The sequence below is a fragment of the Ptychodera flava genome, chromosome 21, assembly GCF_041260155.1.
Source record: "Ptychodera flava strain L36383 chromosome 21, AS_Pfla_20210202, whole genome shotgun sequence".
NCBI lineage: Eukaryota > Metazoa > Hemichordata > Enteropneusta > Ptychoderidae > Ptychodera > Ptychodera flava.
In genome coordinates this window covers 25905128-25923443 of record NC_091948.1, presented here as the reverse complement: position 1 = coordinate 25923443, position 18316 = coordinate 25905128, and the positions used below count along the sequence as shown (strand labels likewise).

At 38.7% G+C, this 18316-nt stretch overlaps 1 protein-coding gene across 6 annotated transcripts in view; it reads left to right on the top strand.

The window, feature by feature from the left end:
* LOC139121851 (G-protein coupled receptor 54-like) overlaps positions 1-18316 on the top strand; it is a 190286-nt gene that overhangs the window by 165812 nt on the left and 6158 nt on the right. The window lies entirely within an intron of this gene.

The window sequence follows — 18316 nt, the reverse complement described above, 5'->3', positions numbered from 1 at the left end:
ATCTGTCAAGTGCTGTGACATCAAACCGCACTTTTATTAAATGTGTCTTGCTACTCAGTCAAGCGTAGCATTTTACCAGCAGTATTAATGAATCTGTCCCCGTTATACTTTTAAATTGACAGGTCGTATAGTGCCTTTGTAACTTTCTCAGGATGCACTTGCGTACATTTCGCTTTTTTCCTAGCGCCATGCCGTGCCATTCCTTCTGACCCCGGCAATTGCGTTCCAGTTACAAGGTCAAATGAAAGTTCTTTATCTAATTATGATATTGAGATAACGACAATAACGTCGTCGTTACGTAACTCTCAATGTGCCGTCCTTTTCCTGTTTGTATATGCGTGCCAGAGCTCATGGTCGTTCTCCTTTCGAACAATGGAAGAGAATCTCAAGCCTTCTGATGGACAATTGAACCAGAATAAAATTATGCCTATTTCAGTGGTCTGGTGATCGATAAATTTCAACATAAAGATGCAGGGAGGTTCCACAGAACCTTCAAAGTATATGACCTTTCGGCAGTTTATTGATACATAAAACTGATGGCGTTGAACTGCCCTGGAAAAGGGTGATCATGTTGATTTTCGTATCACTCATTTACTTGTCTCGTAAAACGTCTACTCAAATCATGTGGTTATTCCAATTGCAGGCGGTAGTCCTTGGAAAGTATTATCCTCGATTGCTTGCCCTCGAACAATTCCAACCGAAACTGATGTATTTCAAATCATCGTCGTTCGATGACTGCAGTAAAAGTTTTTATTTCCACGAAGCTTTCTCAGCCAAGGCAATGATATCATAGACGGGAAAAGGTTGAATGTGGTGAAACATGTTGTTCTGTATCGCGAAGAAAACACATTTCCTTTTTGTTGTCCAAACCAACTCAGCGAAAATAATGAGCTAAATTTGGCGAATAAATGGCCGGTGTTTTTCCGAATGGAAACGCTGTGGTATACCGATTGGTTTTCTAAAGCGTTCATTACGGTTTATTCAGAAATAGTTAACGCAATTTGCTTTCAGATAGTGGTATCACACGGCGCCACAATCAGTGTACAATGCTGGTGTATAATGAATTGATTGCATAGTTCCAGGAGTGCTTTTTACCATATTCTGTGTGCTAGACGTCAAGGAAATTTTTATGCAGATAGCATTGTGCACATCGTCGCTTAGTTCAGTAAAGTGACCTTTGTCGTCTTGAAATCGAGTTGCGGGTTATTTTTTCATGACCCTGCCTCATTCGACAATATCACCCATACAATGCCACATAGACATTTTTGCTTTGCCGTCATACTCTCTTACAGCTAGTAAATAATATAAATCACAATACATGTACAACACTTCGAAAAATTACATTCAGATCTGATATGTTGTCCATCTGACAATTTGTGTCCACATATTAACTGAACATTCTAGAGAGTTAAAGCTCCATAAGCTGTATCTTTTGGCTATTTTTTCAGAACTTTTGTTTTGTGGTTTCCCTACACTTTCTGCATTGAATCACTAAACTGTAATTTAATGCCAAGTATTTAGCATATCAACACAACCTATATGAGTATAATCTACATTGTAATTGTTGTTAATTGTATTCAAGTCCGGACTAGAACTCAATTGCAAACAATAAACAATGATTACTACACACATAGAAGCTGTGTTGACAAAAAGAATACTTGAAATTTCAGCATTACAAATGGATTAGGGTCAGACACGTCATACAGAAGCAGAATACTGAAAACTTGCCACAAGTTACAGCTTATGTCCCTTTCAGGCAAAACAGGTTAACATCAAGAGCTTAACCTTTTATGACGTATTTGCTTCATTTATACTTTGTATTACTTTGTGATCACTTTTTATTTGTTAAATAACCTACACAAATTAAATACCGTGATTGACCTTTCCTGTTTTTACTGGTACGCAATTACAAAACAGCGAAAAACTACTAAATGTCGACTGATTAACAATACACATACATACATACATACATACATACATACATACATACATACATACATACATACATACATACATACATACATACATAAATACATACATATATATATATATATATATATATATATATATATATATATATATATGACAGAACACATCACGTGACGAGAAAATAGATGCATCTCGTCCCTGCTGGTTCGAAAAACCTTACGTCAAAGGCTATTTCAACGACTTTTTCCTTGGGAAAAGTTGTAGAAAAAGTGCCTGGTCATGTGACGTACATTTAGTGTCGCCTACAGCTTTGCAAGAATGGCGGGTAATTAGAGCACGAAGAGCGCACACACGTATGTACCTACATACTACTTATGTACCTACCTACGTACATACATACATACATACATACATACATACATACATACATACATACATACATACATACATACATACATACATACATACATACATACATACATACATACATACATACGTACAATACCTACAAATGCAGTTTGTTTTAGAATAACATAAATATGATATGACATGTTATCATATCATCGAGTACAATTCACGAAAGTGCCGTTCTGATTGGACGATAGCTCAGGACGCATGCTGCGGTAAAAAATTAAAAAGATGCACCGTTCCAAAACGGCCCCTCAACTAGTATAGAATGTTAATGGCGCTTAATATGGGTTCTTACCATTAATGGAATGGCGGCCATTTTGAATGTCAAATATCAGTAAATAATGGGTAATTTGTTTCTCTAATACCCAAATTTCCACGGTGATCCCTGATTTTATTCTTAGTTTTGAAATTAAGAGAATGCTTGAACATTTTGCATGGGAGGTTTGAGCAAAAGTTAAAATCTATCGTTTTTAGGCCCATACAACCTCAAAATCCACCTTTTCATTTTTAGTGCCTGAACTACGAAGAGAATACGCCAGAAACACAAATGTTGATAAGATGTACTATTATTAATCGCAAAAACTCCCTCCGCATGTGGTCGATTTTGGTACAGTTTGCTTTACAGATCACTCGCCTAGCGGTCCGTATTATTTGTTTGTGTCCATCGCCGAATTTACCCATAAGGCAAGTCAGAATCGTTCCAACAGGCGTTCTCTACGCTTGTGCGTGAACGCGTTCATTCGATGTTTGGTAGCATTAAACTTTAACCCGCCTCTATGTTCATGTAGTTACAAGATACGTCACCATACAACCTGTCTTTGAAAGTGCCGATTTGTGGCTCGCCATAGGTCACACACAGTCCATAAATGACTAGTGAATAATATCAGATGTATAAGAACACATTTATATTTACATAAATGTACATATTTATATGTCCAAAGTTTATATATGATTTTTCTATCAATCCATCTATCTATCTAATCTATCTATCTATCTATCTATCTATCTATCTATCTATCTAATAGATCGATCTATCTATCTATCTATATATTTTCTATCTAATTCTTATTTATCATTATTCACTGTCCTTTACGACATAACGATCACTGAAAAACTCCGTTTTGACAGCACAGACAGAGTGCCCATCACTGCAAACTGAACACACCTACGCATGAGCAAATACTTCTAAGCATTTGCATAAGCGCAAAGGCCATGTGTCGGACAGAAACATATCTTTGGCAACAGACACGAGCAATGCGTTAGACCCAAAGTACTCTATCGCGTCACATCAGAATGGAAATGTGACCTAGCAGGTTTTCTCTTATACTAAGCAATTCCAAGAGCTTATAGGTAGACCTGACACGGAGATGGGTGTCGGAATATTTCCTCTTGGTAATTATATACACAGTCATTTAACATGGTTTACTGATGGACACGTTTTCGTTAGTATAAATGTGTCAGTACTCTTACACCAAAAATGCGGATTGACCACAAGTAAGACAGGATCTGTTGAATAGTGATCGGCGGAAACACATGTAGCAAGATTGGACACGAAGTTTCCGCGCCTCTGAATCTTTAATAGTATATTCATGTTACTGGCCCGGGCAGCATGTTCGATAATTTCTTCCCCTGAGGGTAGAGATCGCATGGAGGAAATGAATCCAGCGAAAAACGGCGACATTTGGCACTGCTGTAGTATACCCAAGGGAACGCTGTTTGCCATTACTGCCTCGACACCGATGACAAAATGCCTCTTTCGAAGAAGTTTTCATTAATTCTGTTTAATATCTGTGCTACTGAAATAAGGCCACCTTTACATATTGTTACTTTCACAACTGCCGGTGAACACACTGAAAGTTGACGTATTACGCTTAGCTTCGACAGTTAATGTTAGGTTAGGTTTTCCTCTGAGTTTGGTTTGTTGGTTATTCTTTACAATTCGACATACATTTCTTGAATCGTGCGTCTTTACCCATCTAGCTACTAACCCTCGTTTGCTTTCCTGCATCAACAGTGTTCTTGACTCATTTCACCAGAACCAATCAAAGTCTGCCCTGTACTACATCGCTATTTTGGTTGGAAACCTTGAACCGAGCAGTGACACCTTGTTTGATACAATATGCATAACTTTCCAGGCATATGATTATGACTTTACTTTTAAAGAATCGATGCTTCATTTCAAAGTATCGATCAAATACATATTTATTTACACATACATACATACATACATACATACATACATACATACATACATACATACATACATACATACATACATGTGTATACATATATATATATAATATATATATTATATATATATATATACATACATACATATATATATATATATAATATATATATATATATATATATAAAATATCTCACGATAAAGATTGGTGAAATGTACAATTGTTATATATATTTTCACCAATCTTTATCGTGAGATATTTTGCTCAGAGATTCTGGAGAAACATACTTTCAAACAAGCATTTTACAAATTTATTACATCTAAAACATTTAAGTTTCATGCATTAGGAAATCAAGTGAAATACAATAATTCAGAAAAAGAGAGTGAATTCCATATGTTATAACCAATTGGCTCCAGTCATGCCATTTCTGTATAGTTTTGACGATTTCAATATGCACAGCGGGTATTGCGTTCCTTTAACTGACTTTTGAATAGTTCTCGTCATTCTGTAGATGAAGGAAATCTCCCGGTGTACGATGCGAGTCCTTAGCCTCTTAGGCAATTCTTCGCCATCTTGCTGTTCAAGCGGTAACGTTTGGAGTGCTTGCCAAGTTCCGTATTTCCTTTAAGGTAGTATGCGCCTCGAATGTGAAAGACTTAAACTTTTGCTCAAACTTTCCTCAATAAATTCTTCAACCATCCTCTTACCAAATCATGAATAAAAATCAGGGGTCACCGTGCAACGTAAGGTACGAGAGAAACAAATTACCTAACATTCACCAATATCTGTCATCAAAATGGCCGCCACCCTTATGTTAACTCCATGGAGGGGAGAATATAATTTGCAATCTTCGAAAACCTAGGACTCTGAAAATCTTCTTACTCCAAGAGCTTTAAAATGGGTCACCACAAGTGGTAGATCAGAAAAGAATTGCAAAAAAGAGATTCCGAATATCTATCCCCGAGGTGCGTTTTACCTTAAGACGGAGAAAATGGATGCAGATTACTCTCATCCATATAAATATAGGATGAATTAGAAGCTTTTGCATATTGTGATGATAGACTCTTGCATTGAGACTAATATCCAAAGCTTTTTGTTATAGGCATAATAAGCTTTGAACACATCTTGTTCATCTTGTTAAAAAGTACGTTAATCCGAATTATTTCATAAGTGTATTAAAACCAAAGAAAGACGTTTGAAGGGAATCCATTAAAATACACCTTTTAATCAAACGTTGAGAAATCCCAAAACAATTTTAGCAGTTGCAGATTGACTTGTTTATAATTGTCCTAGAAATTCACGTACATCAATATATCTCCGAATGTAGAAACCCATTCCTCGGGTCTCGCCGCCTCACCAGGACGGGTAATAAATCAAACGTTGATAATATGGCGCCAGCTTCTGTAATATCATTTATTGGTAAATTTGAGATCGGGGAAAATCCGTTGTTGTTCAGCTTGGTCGCCGCGATACAATACACATATCCCATGACAACACGATTGTACATTGATGCATTTCTGTACTTGGCTGCCTTTGAATTGCAGGGTGTCGTGACATGGCTCCAGCAAATGTGAATGATGATACTATTGTATCGGGTTTACTTAGATCAGTGTAACAACCTACAGCAGGCCAGCTGTCTAGAGCAAATCGTATTAATAGTATCTGGTCACATCGGCCAACTTTTCGAATTGTCCACACTTCCAAACGGGACGGGGGACCAGTCACAGTTCGTTTTTAAAAGCGATACATCCACTCATCCATGAGCTGCTTGCTTGCATGCATGGGAAGACTGTTCTATATTTAAATTGTCGATGTACTGGAGGGTTGTGCACTAATATTGAATACAACTTTCTTGGTCAACAGATAGGGTTGCCATTTTTCAATGTGAGTTATCTGACAACATGGTGTTACGATACCTAAAAGTATCTTCGAAAGGGCTTATTATCTACATAACTATATATCTGTCAACCTATCTTGAAGTTCCTATCTTTATTTCTTCCTTTCTTTTTTTTTTTTGTTTTGGTTCATGTGTCTTAACCAACAATTTGTCATTTTTCAACTGAAACTGTTACATTTCATTTCTGCCTCACCTTGCGGTGCAGTGTCGACGCCTTTTTCCCCTTCTATATCTACATCTCGTGACGAATCCTACTTGGAAATGCTATATAGTTACTCCGGCCATCACATTGTTAACATTTAAGAACACAGCGGGGCAGTGCCCTCGTCAATTAAACACCTTAAGCGTCTTTTCAAAAGTCGGGGTCCGTGTTAAATAATTACATGGATTTTTCCCCTTGCCACCACGCAGAACAAATCGCAGCAGTCGATAATAAGTAAACGTGAGCCACTTTAATTCGTCTATTTCGATACCTTATTATGGGATCCAATGCCAAGTTGCTTAAAAAGACTGCAAATATTTTTGTCCAGCGCCTGAACGATATTCGAAAAATTGGTGCTCTGATAATAAACTGATTTTAATCACTTCTCTCTTTATAACTTACTTCTGATTAGTTTTTACGTGATGTGGCTTTGAATAGGAAGTATTATACAGTAAAACTATTGAAGGAATCGAAGACGACTTGCTGACAATTAACGATTATTAATAAGCGCAAGGGCGCGTGGAAAGCCAAAAATTAACGGGCGAGATGAAGTGCAGCATATTAAATTGCCTTAAAATTTGTGTTTTTCATCGCTGATTTCCATGTCGTTAGTATATCTTGCAAGTTCAACAATACCTCGAAAGAACATGTTTTAATACAAATCAACAAATTATAAATCTGGAGCATAAGTATGAACTTGGCTTGCATAGCAAACGACAATTTGTGCAGTCAGTTATTACTGAGATTCCACCCTAGTTTCCTGATTGAATCGTTTAATGTGATTTGTGTCACACTGTCGTGCATAGGTCTTAGAATACTGTCACTCGTTTGCATATTTACGGCATATCTTACAGTCAGACGGTGAAAAATCAATTTACATCGTGAGATGTCGGCTATCACATTTGTTGGTTGCGCTCAGGAATCATGAGTAATTTGCTGACTAAATTGAATAATCATTATACGAAAATGAAACCTCGAGACTCCACTGAAGGAAATTTTCGAGTGCTTCTTCCGAAATGCAAGAGTCTGGACAGAAGAAGCGACATAACCTTGAACTTATCTAATATATTATATACCTAAATTCAAGATAGTCAAGATAGATGTGTTTGCCCTACGGAAAAAAATGAATATTTATTTTTCATAAAATCGAGACCGAGAAACCTTTATTTTATAGAGACCTTTTCAAATGGGGACTCAAGAATCTGGAGACTAATGTGAAATTGCGAGTCCAAACGTGTGTCCCCGAGGTATACGCTTTGCCCTGCAAAGGATATGTCGTAGTATAATGCAATGTGCGTCACACAGAAAAGTACACAACATAACTTCCAATGTCTGGCTTAACGATGGACGGAGCTCGCATGATTTTGTCAAATATGAGTTAAGTAACTGAAACATTGACGTATGTTCGCTGATTAAAGATGGGGGTTGGATGTGATATTTATGCGACGTCAGGACGACATCAACCTATTATACAATAAATTGCATGGGTATGAAAATGATGGCATCTTTATTCGTCATGTAAATTTTGTCAATTTCAAGTACGGGCAGGGCGAAATTTACCCCAACGTTTTGAGGAAAATAACATTATCTAGTAGATTTTTGGCAAACACCGACAGTACATATCTTGGTCAATGACGCTTATGAAGGAGACAGAGAATACTCTCAACTGTCAAAAAGGCGGCATCATTCCACCTCCGCTGCTACGAATCATAATCAGGTTGCATTCTTGCAGGTTTCATACACTAATAACAAACAAATTAAACTAATCTTGTTGGAATTTGCTTCAGCAAACGTGGTCGTCAACACCTTCACAACCCAATTACGGTTTGTTTGGATCATGGTCCTCGGGGCGGCATGTCCGCGTTTGCACTCGTTTGACGTGAGTGAATGATAGTTATCGTCGTTGTGGAGCGGCACATACATAAAGTGTAAAGAATTACCCGCCTTTTATTTGACCGTTGTGACCTTCACATACTCTGAAACTGAGAGTTACCAGTACTTGCTTGAGTAGTATTTCAAACGCCGTCTATCCTAATGGAATTGGCAAAAGTGAAATATTGTGGCTTGGGTCTGAAGTCTGAACACTTTGCAATCTCTGTGAGCGATGAAAAGATACAAACGCCTTTATTGCTTGCAAAACAATTTGGTTTAATTGTACAATGAAAGTAGGCAAAATTTGCATAGGATCAGCAGAACAGTACAGTATAATTTCGCAATGAGGCACAAACACTTGGGGTGATTTTATAGCTCAGAAAAATGTATCATTAAGGGCTAAGTTAAAGGTTTCGTTACTCAGCAACATAAATATGTTTCCACGGACAAACACTTTAATCAACGGTAGGTGTCACGTGACTGTCATGTGATCTTAACATTTATCCTTGTTTTCGTCATCATTTAATAATACCGATAATCGTCACAGTATTTCACTTAACTTACCATTAATAGCGTTGATTAAAAAGCTTGATGTCGGCCTCACAATATTTTGCTTTTGAATATGTCATCACTCTCCCGGCAGACTTTCGGTGACAGTGACTTGTAAATCTATGAACAAGTCACTTTCGTATGCTTCTGCTTTATTTGTTGTCGGTAACTTGAGAGATCAAGCCTTCTCGTACATGTAAGTGGGAGGTACATGTATACGTGGGCATGCGCGAGTCGGCCTCATTTGATATTCTCACCGCTGAATCCCGAGTCACATGGTATTTTCTTGTTTGTATCTCAATGTTCGTAGTTTTGGTGTCACGATGCTCTGAGCATGCTTCTAGGGTGACGTCTGCGATACCGCCAGACAATATCTCATCGTTTTCAAAGGATACGCCTTGAGGCGATATAACGGAAGGAAGCCGATATAATGCTTTGCCTTGGAAGCCGATATCATTTCTCTGACGTCTTAGTATCACTAGTTTCGAGTCTCAGTATCACTGTCTCCAAATGAAACTGAAATAAAGTGAAGCAAGATATAGAATATTACTTCTGCAAGCATTGCGATCACTGTACATAACCCTGGCAATGAAAAAGACGCCGAAGTCCTCTGGTACGATTTACAGTTATCGTAGCTTTCTGATACATGAGAACAAGATCGCAAAATTGCCAGTAACATTAAAATTGTGATAAAAATACAAGGCTAAGAACAAAATCTCCCGATTTACATAACTACACATATTGTATTACGCCCAGCGATATGATTAAACCAAGGTTTTGATTCAATATTCATTTCAAACGGGTTTATCTGTTGAACAAGTATTCACAATAATTCATCTTCGAATAAGACGAAGGTTTAATAACATAACACTTTCACTACAGATAATCGCTGTCGAGGCATTAACGTTTCTGCATGGGTGTGCTTCGAATCCGTCGGGCGCAGGCCGCCCTAGAAATCTCCCCGGCCTTCAAAATGTAAATAGCATTAAAAGTTCGAAGAGTCTCTCATCAAAATCTGTAAAATCTTTGCGAAGTGCCAAAAACAGGGCGATAAGAAATGCCTGACGAAAATGAATCCGTGTGATTCTCCCGCCATCTGATTTATTCTCTGAGATTATAGATTCAATAACTGCTACATTTTTTCCTAGAGAAATGATCTAATCACCGTACGAGATTAGTCTCATGCGTTACACTTGAAGGAGTTGACTGTACCGTGTATCGATTTTATGGTTGCCTAGAAACAAGATGAAATCAGACATTGCGCGTTACTCACAGTGTAAAATAATAAAATGAAATCCATGACAGAATTATAACTTTCACCAATCATCATATTAGAGAATTTTCCGGAATGTTTGCAGAAACGGAGCCACCCGTTTTGTCGTTTCTTTTTTTAGAAATGCAGATTAACCTTGCCGACAACATAGCTGTTTTGATACCTCCACCATAAAATTGTCATCTTTGTCAAAAGCTGCAATAGAATATGATGGGTATCTTCCCTGCATCTACATGGTCGACTTATTATAATGCGATTTCTTTGCAAGAAAATTGAAAAACGTCGAAGGTTGCTCTCGCCTGTTTGAGTTTACATTGATTGAATGTCGAGTTTTCATCATGCTCCAGTCGTTACGAGGTTTTTACCAGAGCATTGAAGTTGAGGAAAATCAAAAGGTATTGGCAATCAGAGTGACTTTGATAGCTTCTGACGTCGGTTCTGCTTTGAATCATATCGAACTAAGTAGCCAAACAGATGACTAGAGCTTGGCGTTTATAAGGGGCGACAAACGTATGTATTTTGTTGATACACGCTGATCCGAGACAAAGATGCCATCCTTTTCTAAGAAATGAAGACACATTTTGTCGATGGGAAGGAGGAAGTAACAGAAGTAAATAAAAGAGGTGTGATGAATGAATAAATTTGTTGCAACAGTGCCCGTTCCATTGTGTTGATGCACCGAATGTTGTTCGATTCACGCGACGCGTTTTAAATGCGTTAGCGTGTCCATTGAGGATAACTCGGCACGGCTTGATATACTGGGCTTGCTTTCCGTATAGGGGCAATATCTTGTAATAGCCGAGACTTGTGCAGTACAACCTGCTGAGAAATTCGCTAGGTTTGCTTTTCTAAGTTGCTGTAATTACGGCCTATTCGCGGCGTGATACCACGGGACCGACGACGGAGACTCGACAGAAAGCGGACAATAAAGGATACGGACTACTTTCGCCTTTTATTGGAGCTTCCTCCCTCGCAGCGAGATGCGTATCTGCTTTGACGTCATTCTAGTGCGTAAACTTCGGCATTTGGATCTCAAGGTTGCTTGTTGAGCAACAGGGATAGTAAAACCTATCGGGGGAAAAACACAGCGGTCCAGAATCTCGACTCCTTGTTCAGTCTACTTCGTTCCATGTCAATTGGTTCAAGGCTTATCATCCTGCCACCTCATTCTGACAAATATACGTGACTGTACTGTCCATAGGTTTTCAGGGCTTTGCTCTTTTTATGTGCTTGTTTGTGTGGTGTCTCATGCTACAATATTGATATAGCAAATTTAAGGCGCTAGTCCAATGAACTCTTGCCTTTTCTTTTTTTAATAGCTTTCGAAGGAGACGATGAGGTTGCCCAGGTTATACACTGTAAACGTGTTTTTAAGCATTTTCTGACTGCTGCGGTTCCTCGTACGTGGAGAAGAATCAATAAAAGACAGAGACAGAACTAACACACCACATGCCGATAGCTTTTCACATTTGTTGGAAACCTAGCACCGTCTTCAAAGCTAAATCTCGGTCCATCTGTTTGTCGATCTATCTGGCCTTCTGTGCCTTGTAATCGCTCTCTGTTGCTCTCGTTACCTTGTTTCTTCAACCTGTTCTTGTCAACAATGTCATGAATGTGTATGCATCACCGATACAGCACCGTAGACCGGGCGTTCATCCAATTTGATTGATTGGTACAAGACAGGTGAAGATATATTTTATGTAAAGGAAAAACTGACACGGTCTTTGGTTTTTACATCAAGGCTTTGCAGAAGTAAATTTAATTTTACTACTATTCATATACTTGACATGCAGTCAGGCTTAAAATTGAATATGGAAATGTTTGGTGTATTCAATTGTATTACATTACCAATACAATTGTAACACATTTCATTTACTCCCGTGTCAAAAGCTGAAATAGAGAACGTACATGTGGCAAGTTCACTGTCAATTCTGTGTATGTAATCCTGTAGTACCATTTAATCACTCAAGGCTAATCAACACCCTGATACCCATGAACACTTAACGTATGGAAAGGCTTCCTATTCTTTAATAAGTTGTCACGTTTATCGTTGTTTTCAGACACTTCGCCACGCTTGTCTTTACGTCACAATTTAATTAACCCATTGAGAGTAACCATTGTCTCACATTCGTAAACATACTTGTTGGAAATGTTCTGCCGCAATTCTATACACTTCAATAATTTCCGACTCATTTGGTAGCAAGATGTTTGTCTCTACAATCCGGGTATGACGTTATTTTGCGATAAATGTAACACGTATTTGAAAAGAAAATGACGTAATGACGAAGTCAAACTCGGTGTGATCAGCAAGGAGCTGATGCCAGGCGTGATAAATGGACTATTTCTGATTCAAGAAGTAATAACATGAAAAAGGCAATATCTTTCGAAAGAAAAATACAATTTAAGTACGCTTCGGATGATTATGTTTAGTAGCACATCTTCAATTGACACAACTTGACACGCACTGTTTCGATCGTAAACAATTAATTATTTATATATTTTATAGGGTTTTCAGTTGCCGCAACCGAGTTGCAATATTAAAGTTTCATTGCGCTATTATTAAGATCGTACATCCTCTCACAGACGAGCTTAGATTAAGTACACGCTTCATTATCATTTATCGCCTAAAACCAAAATAATAAGGTTTTGTGAAACGCAGACATAGATTTTGTGAAGTTCCTTGATAAAAAATTCAAACAAATATCGCTGAAAACCTATTTCAGTTGAAACCTATTCACTGCTCAAACGAAATATCTCATGAGGTTTGTGCCTGGAGAGTGTTCATGAATTATTACCTGTATGGCTCGTTCTGATGAAGGTTGTAATGTCGTTTGCCTATTCAGGATTCGAATAATCCTTCGGTGGATCAGTAACTAGTAGATAGAGTTCCTTTTCATAAATTTCCGGATGGGCTTTGTAGGCCACCTTTAAGTTGATACGAGTAACTGCATCTCCAAGTGATCGTTGTGAGAATTGTTGCAAAAGATCTGCGGCTACCATATTGACATTCGTCTGGCTTGGATAAACGGCAATTGGGGTTTGTGGTCGTTCTTAAAAGTCTTGGAAGACGTCTTGGTGATACAGTCTGGTCACCACACACACTTGCCATCTTACAGTACGTTATGCATGATACAAAAGTTTAATTTAACGGAGTCTCCTGGATGAAGACTCTCCTGTGTAATACGGCCCGAAGACAATTCATGTTTCTTAACTGTTTTTGCACGTTCCCTATCGACCATATTACCTTGATGGCTGCTGTGCGGTGTACATGTTTTCATAGGGATGTCTGGATGATATGAAGCCGCATGTCTTCCTTCGCCTTTTCATTCATACAGCTTCGTGACGAGCCGCTTTGAGTCCTGCCGCGATAAATTTTCGAAATTGTGAGTTTTACACGAACAAGTCTTGTTTTTAACCATTAAGGCTGATGCTATCATTTCATGTGATTATAACATCATGACCGTGAAAGTGCTCGTATCGTGTTCGCTGGCTTCGTGAGGCAATTTGGTCTTTTCCTTGTTTTCGAGGGCCACCATGTCCTTTTCCATACATACAATACATACATACATGCCTGCCTGCCTACCTTCCTACCCACCCACCTAGAGGTTTTGTGTAAAGATTAATTTTGGTTTTAAAATTGTTATTACACTGTCGACATGCGGTAACAATACCGTCCATTCTAGGGAACATCAAGTCATAATCACAAGGAAAGTTCTGTCCAATAGTTATGTAATGATATGTCATCTATAAAATGCCGGCTGTTAAAATTTGTATACATGTGATTCTAGTGAAGCTGTTGTTTGTTATTTCTCGTTTCATATGGACACGCCTGCTTTGGTACAATAACGTATTTTATGTTTATGACGTAATATCTACACTCATGTTTGGTTTCATGAGTGAAGAGCTTTTCAGATGGCTCTTTTGGTTCTCGATTTTTGTATTTCCAATCGTTTATTACCTATCCTCGTTCAAGACAGCACGAGCCTTAGCGTTTTACATATGAAGCCGCCTCTTCGTCCCTACTCGACGATGTACGGAAAGGCAGAATCCTCCTTAATCCATACTGTGCTTGCCTTTATTGTTTTCCAAGTTATACAATAACTCTTTCGCCCGCTTCTTGACAGGTCAGAATCTAATTTGAAGATCATAAAATCTCCATTCTGAAAAAGCTGCACTGATCGCACCCTCAAGGGGGTTTTTAGCGGAGCAGCTTGATCACGCGTTAGAAGAACCCAATGAAATATATTTCACTCAGTTAAACATGTCCAAATGACGCGAATGTGCCATAATTTCGAAATGTAATTTCAGGTTCTCTGACGTCATCAAAATGAGAGTCGGTTTTGTAGCTGAAGGTGTGTACTAGCTGCGATTCCCTTCGTTTGTTCCTATGTATGTATTTCTAAATGTCACATTTGCAATAAGGAGCCCACTAAAGGTGTATGTAGCTCAGTTGATGTTCTTTGAATATTGTACTCTAACAACGCTATACATATGTACCGTCATAATGAGGCCTTTTACCCGTAGGACAGATATGCTAAATTTAAGGTAATGCAGATGATGTGAGACTCTGTGAACAGTGCTGCTGCCTTCGCTTCTTCGCAACAGATATGCCGGCAACAAAAAGACACACCAACAGGTGGAGTTAGCAAAGTCGCTTTACCTGAATCATGTCTTTATAAATAATTGAGAGCACAACGCTATCGTTGGCTCGTTGTTTCATTGGGGAAAGCTTAGCAGAAACGCAGCCGCTGCAACAAAGACACTAGCATTCGTAACGCTCAAGAACTCTTGTCATTAATAATGCACAACGTACAGAGGATATCATCTTGAACATCACTGGCGGTTCTGTTCAAGTATCCTCGGTGTTTTATTTCGAAGTCTATCATGTTTTATCTCGTTTATGTTTCAATTCTACACGATCGCACTTTCTATAGAAATGCTTAGGAGCAAAAGATTCGTCTCAGCGGTGACGTTCTGGCATCCTCAAATTGGTTAGGCTTTCCACTTTCTGACCAGGCTTTACACTCCAACGCAATAATAGTCAGCCAAATCAGCTTCATTTTCTCGTCCGATACAGGTAGCAATGCAATCAGGCTGCTTTAAACGTGAATTGTCGACCTGCCTTCTGATAGCGGCTGACTCTCTCGAGTTAGTCTGCAGATGACTCCAGGCGAGCGTGCTGTAATGAAACAATGTCAAAGGTCAGATAAGAACCTATCAAGTCGGTGTACACCTTAAACGACAAGCAAATGTAGTGGTATGAAAATGTCCATAAATTTGACAAGAACAGTCGTATTTATTGCGTGTAATTTAAATTTTCGGAAAACAAAATGTCCATCTCACTATTTAAAGGAGAAGACTTATTAGATTGTTGACGACTCTCGCCTAGCCTTGACCTACTGGAAATAAATCAACTGATGTAAGCGAATGCCATATTTCGATATAACCCATTGTTTGCGAGACGGGTCAGCAAGCTAACGCCGAGTGCCAAGATTACTGTCGCTTGACTTCGCAGATATCCGTTATATATTTATCATGTTCGCTGGAGGCGAAGCAGAAATAACCATGGTAACACAGCGTATGCATTTAAGTGTGTCCTTGTGGTGTAGCTGTATATGTATTTGGTTGGGTGAAATTGCCCACGCTGACTTGAAGCTTAATTAAATTTGTAGGCACTCAGCCTTTGGCTCGGTTTCGAAGTATAGCGATTCGTGACTTCACGGTACTTTTCCATTCAAAGCATATGCAAAGCGTTAACGCTACCTTTTATTGTTAGTATTAAATATTCTGATATTCAATTTCTGCTTCAATGTCATTTGATGTGATTATCTGACATAGCATTCCATATCTACTACTCTATGAGTTATGCTCACAAAGCAACTGCGAAAACATATTTTTGAAAACGGACATTCAAATGAACATTTTGTGAAAAACATCAGTTGCATATTCATAGATTATTTGAGAGATATTGTCTTGAGGGGGTAATATAGCCCAACCCAGGTAATTAAGGTGATTTATAAGTGTAATATAGGAATTCGCTTTCAATGATAGGGAATCTTTTCTATCTAGCGAAGCCTCTCAAGTTATCAATTGCTATGGAAATGGAATTACTTTGAAACTGCGGGCTGTGAGGCTTCTTTTGGAAGTGAATCCTACGGCAGTGAAATTACCCTGCTCGCGATACCTAACGACTCTCTCAAAGGTCAAGGAATCAGCAGAGACTTTCAAAACGTTTTCTCGGAGTTGCCAGAATAGTTTCAGAGCTACCTCCACAGGGTGGTGAAAAATGAGCAGCTAATTGTCGTGTGTATATACGAAATGGCCTAACGCACGCACTCGAGTATTTAAATTATCAAACTCCATTTTGTCATTTAGACGCCCGGGTGAGATGAGAGAGTGAACTCTTTACTGAGGAGGAGCGTGTTCGTGACATTGAAGCACGATTTCATTCAAAGAAGAATACGCTTTTCCCTTTCGATCAGTTCTACTCAGGACATGCGCACAGATTGGTCTGAACCTCAAAACTGAAGGGAATAGAGAGAGACACGTGAATGGATGATCGCTAATTACAAGTGTTCACCCCGTGGCCCGTGCCTTCAATATACTGCGTCCACAAACAAGATAACACTAACATCGAATGTCGTCCACTGTCTACCGTCCCCGTGTATTCGTCCATCTCTATCTTTCCATCGCGATGTTTATTTATGTAATATTCTGTAGCCATCCATCCATCTATCTATAATCAGCCATCCGGCTATCCTCTCATTAACTCATCTATCGATCTATCCATCTTTTTATCTTTCTCCATCTTCAGTCTCTCCTTTGCCTCGACCCTTATCATTGAAGTGGATAATGTTGTGTTCACACGCTGATGAATCCCATGTGTGTACATATGTTCTTCTAGTTTCATTTGCATCTTTCTCATGATGGACTTTAAATCATCAGTAATGTGGCGTGTTACACAATGAACTGCAAGATTTTTATCCTCTGTTACGCGAAGCATCTTCAATATCTGCAGACTGATCATTATCCGCCGTAATCCAAGTACATTAACGAGACCATTTGAAGGCACAATATCTTTGCCAACGCTTGCATCCATCGTTAGCACTCCTTTCACGAGCGTGTGTCTTTATTGTCGCGGAAATTGAGCCCTGTCCGCTCTCCATGTGCGTGGGCCATATTACGCACGTTAAGTAGAAACACTTCGATGAACAAATGTTAAAATTTCAAAACAAGGCGACAATGTCACATCATAGTCCCGTGCATCAACAAATGCCAAACAAAGAACAACTAGAAGAAATGACTGACGAAAGACGACAAAAACGGACGTCGACGTGACGCAAAACAGGGGAACTTGGTCCTCATACGTTTGATACGTTTTTCAAACAGAAGTCGAAAATTGTTGGCTACGTCATGTGGTCTTAGAACACCATGTTGAATAGTCAACATAGAAGTATGATTTGAGAGATCAGAAAATAATCAGATACACAACATTTGGAGGGGGTCTTAAAATTGTCGATAAAGTGTGACGTCGAGAGTATATTTCCGCAGTTAGTTGGTCAAACTGTAACTTCATCAATATATGCGCTTAAAGTTTGAGCAACTCAGAAACCCTCAACCGTGCCTTATCCGGACAACTTCCGGTTAGAATGCCGTTCGGATTCGTATTTATGTTCAGATCCAATCACTCTGAAGAGGTTTCTGGTTATTGGCAATAGTCGGAACAGGTTCTTGTAAGGCGGCTTTAATCAGAAAACGCTTTACATTTCCCATTTTGGGGACAGCAATAACACCGCCTTCGGTAAGACACAACTGAATCTCAATATGACCCAAAGCGCTGATTAGTTTGAATCAGAATCCATTACAGGCAAACATATATCTATCTTTAATTAATAGATACTTATCGTAGACTTCAGAAATTGCTTTTGCTAATCGCAATAAATATACAGCGGACACCACTGTATCTTGACTAAGTCGTCTGGAGGCAACAGCAA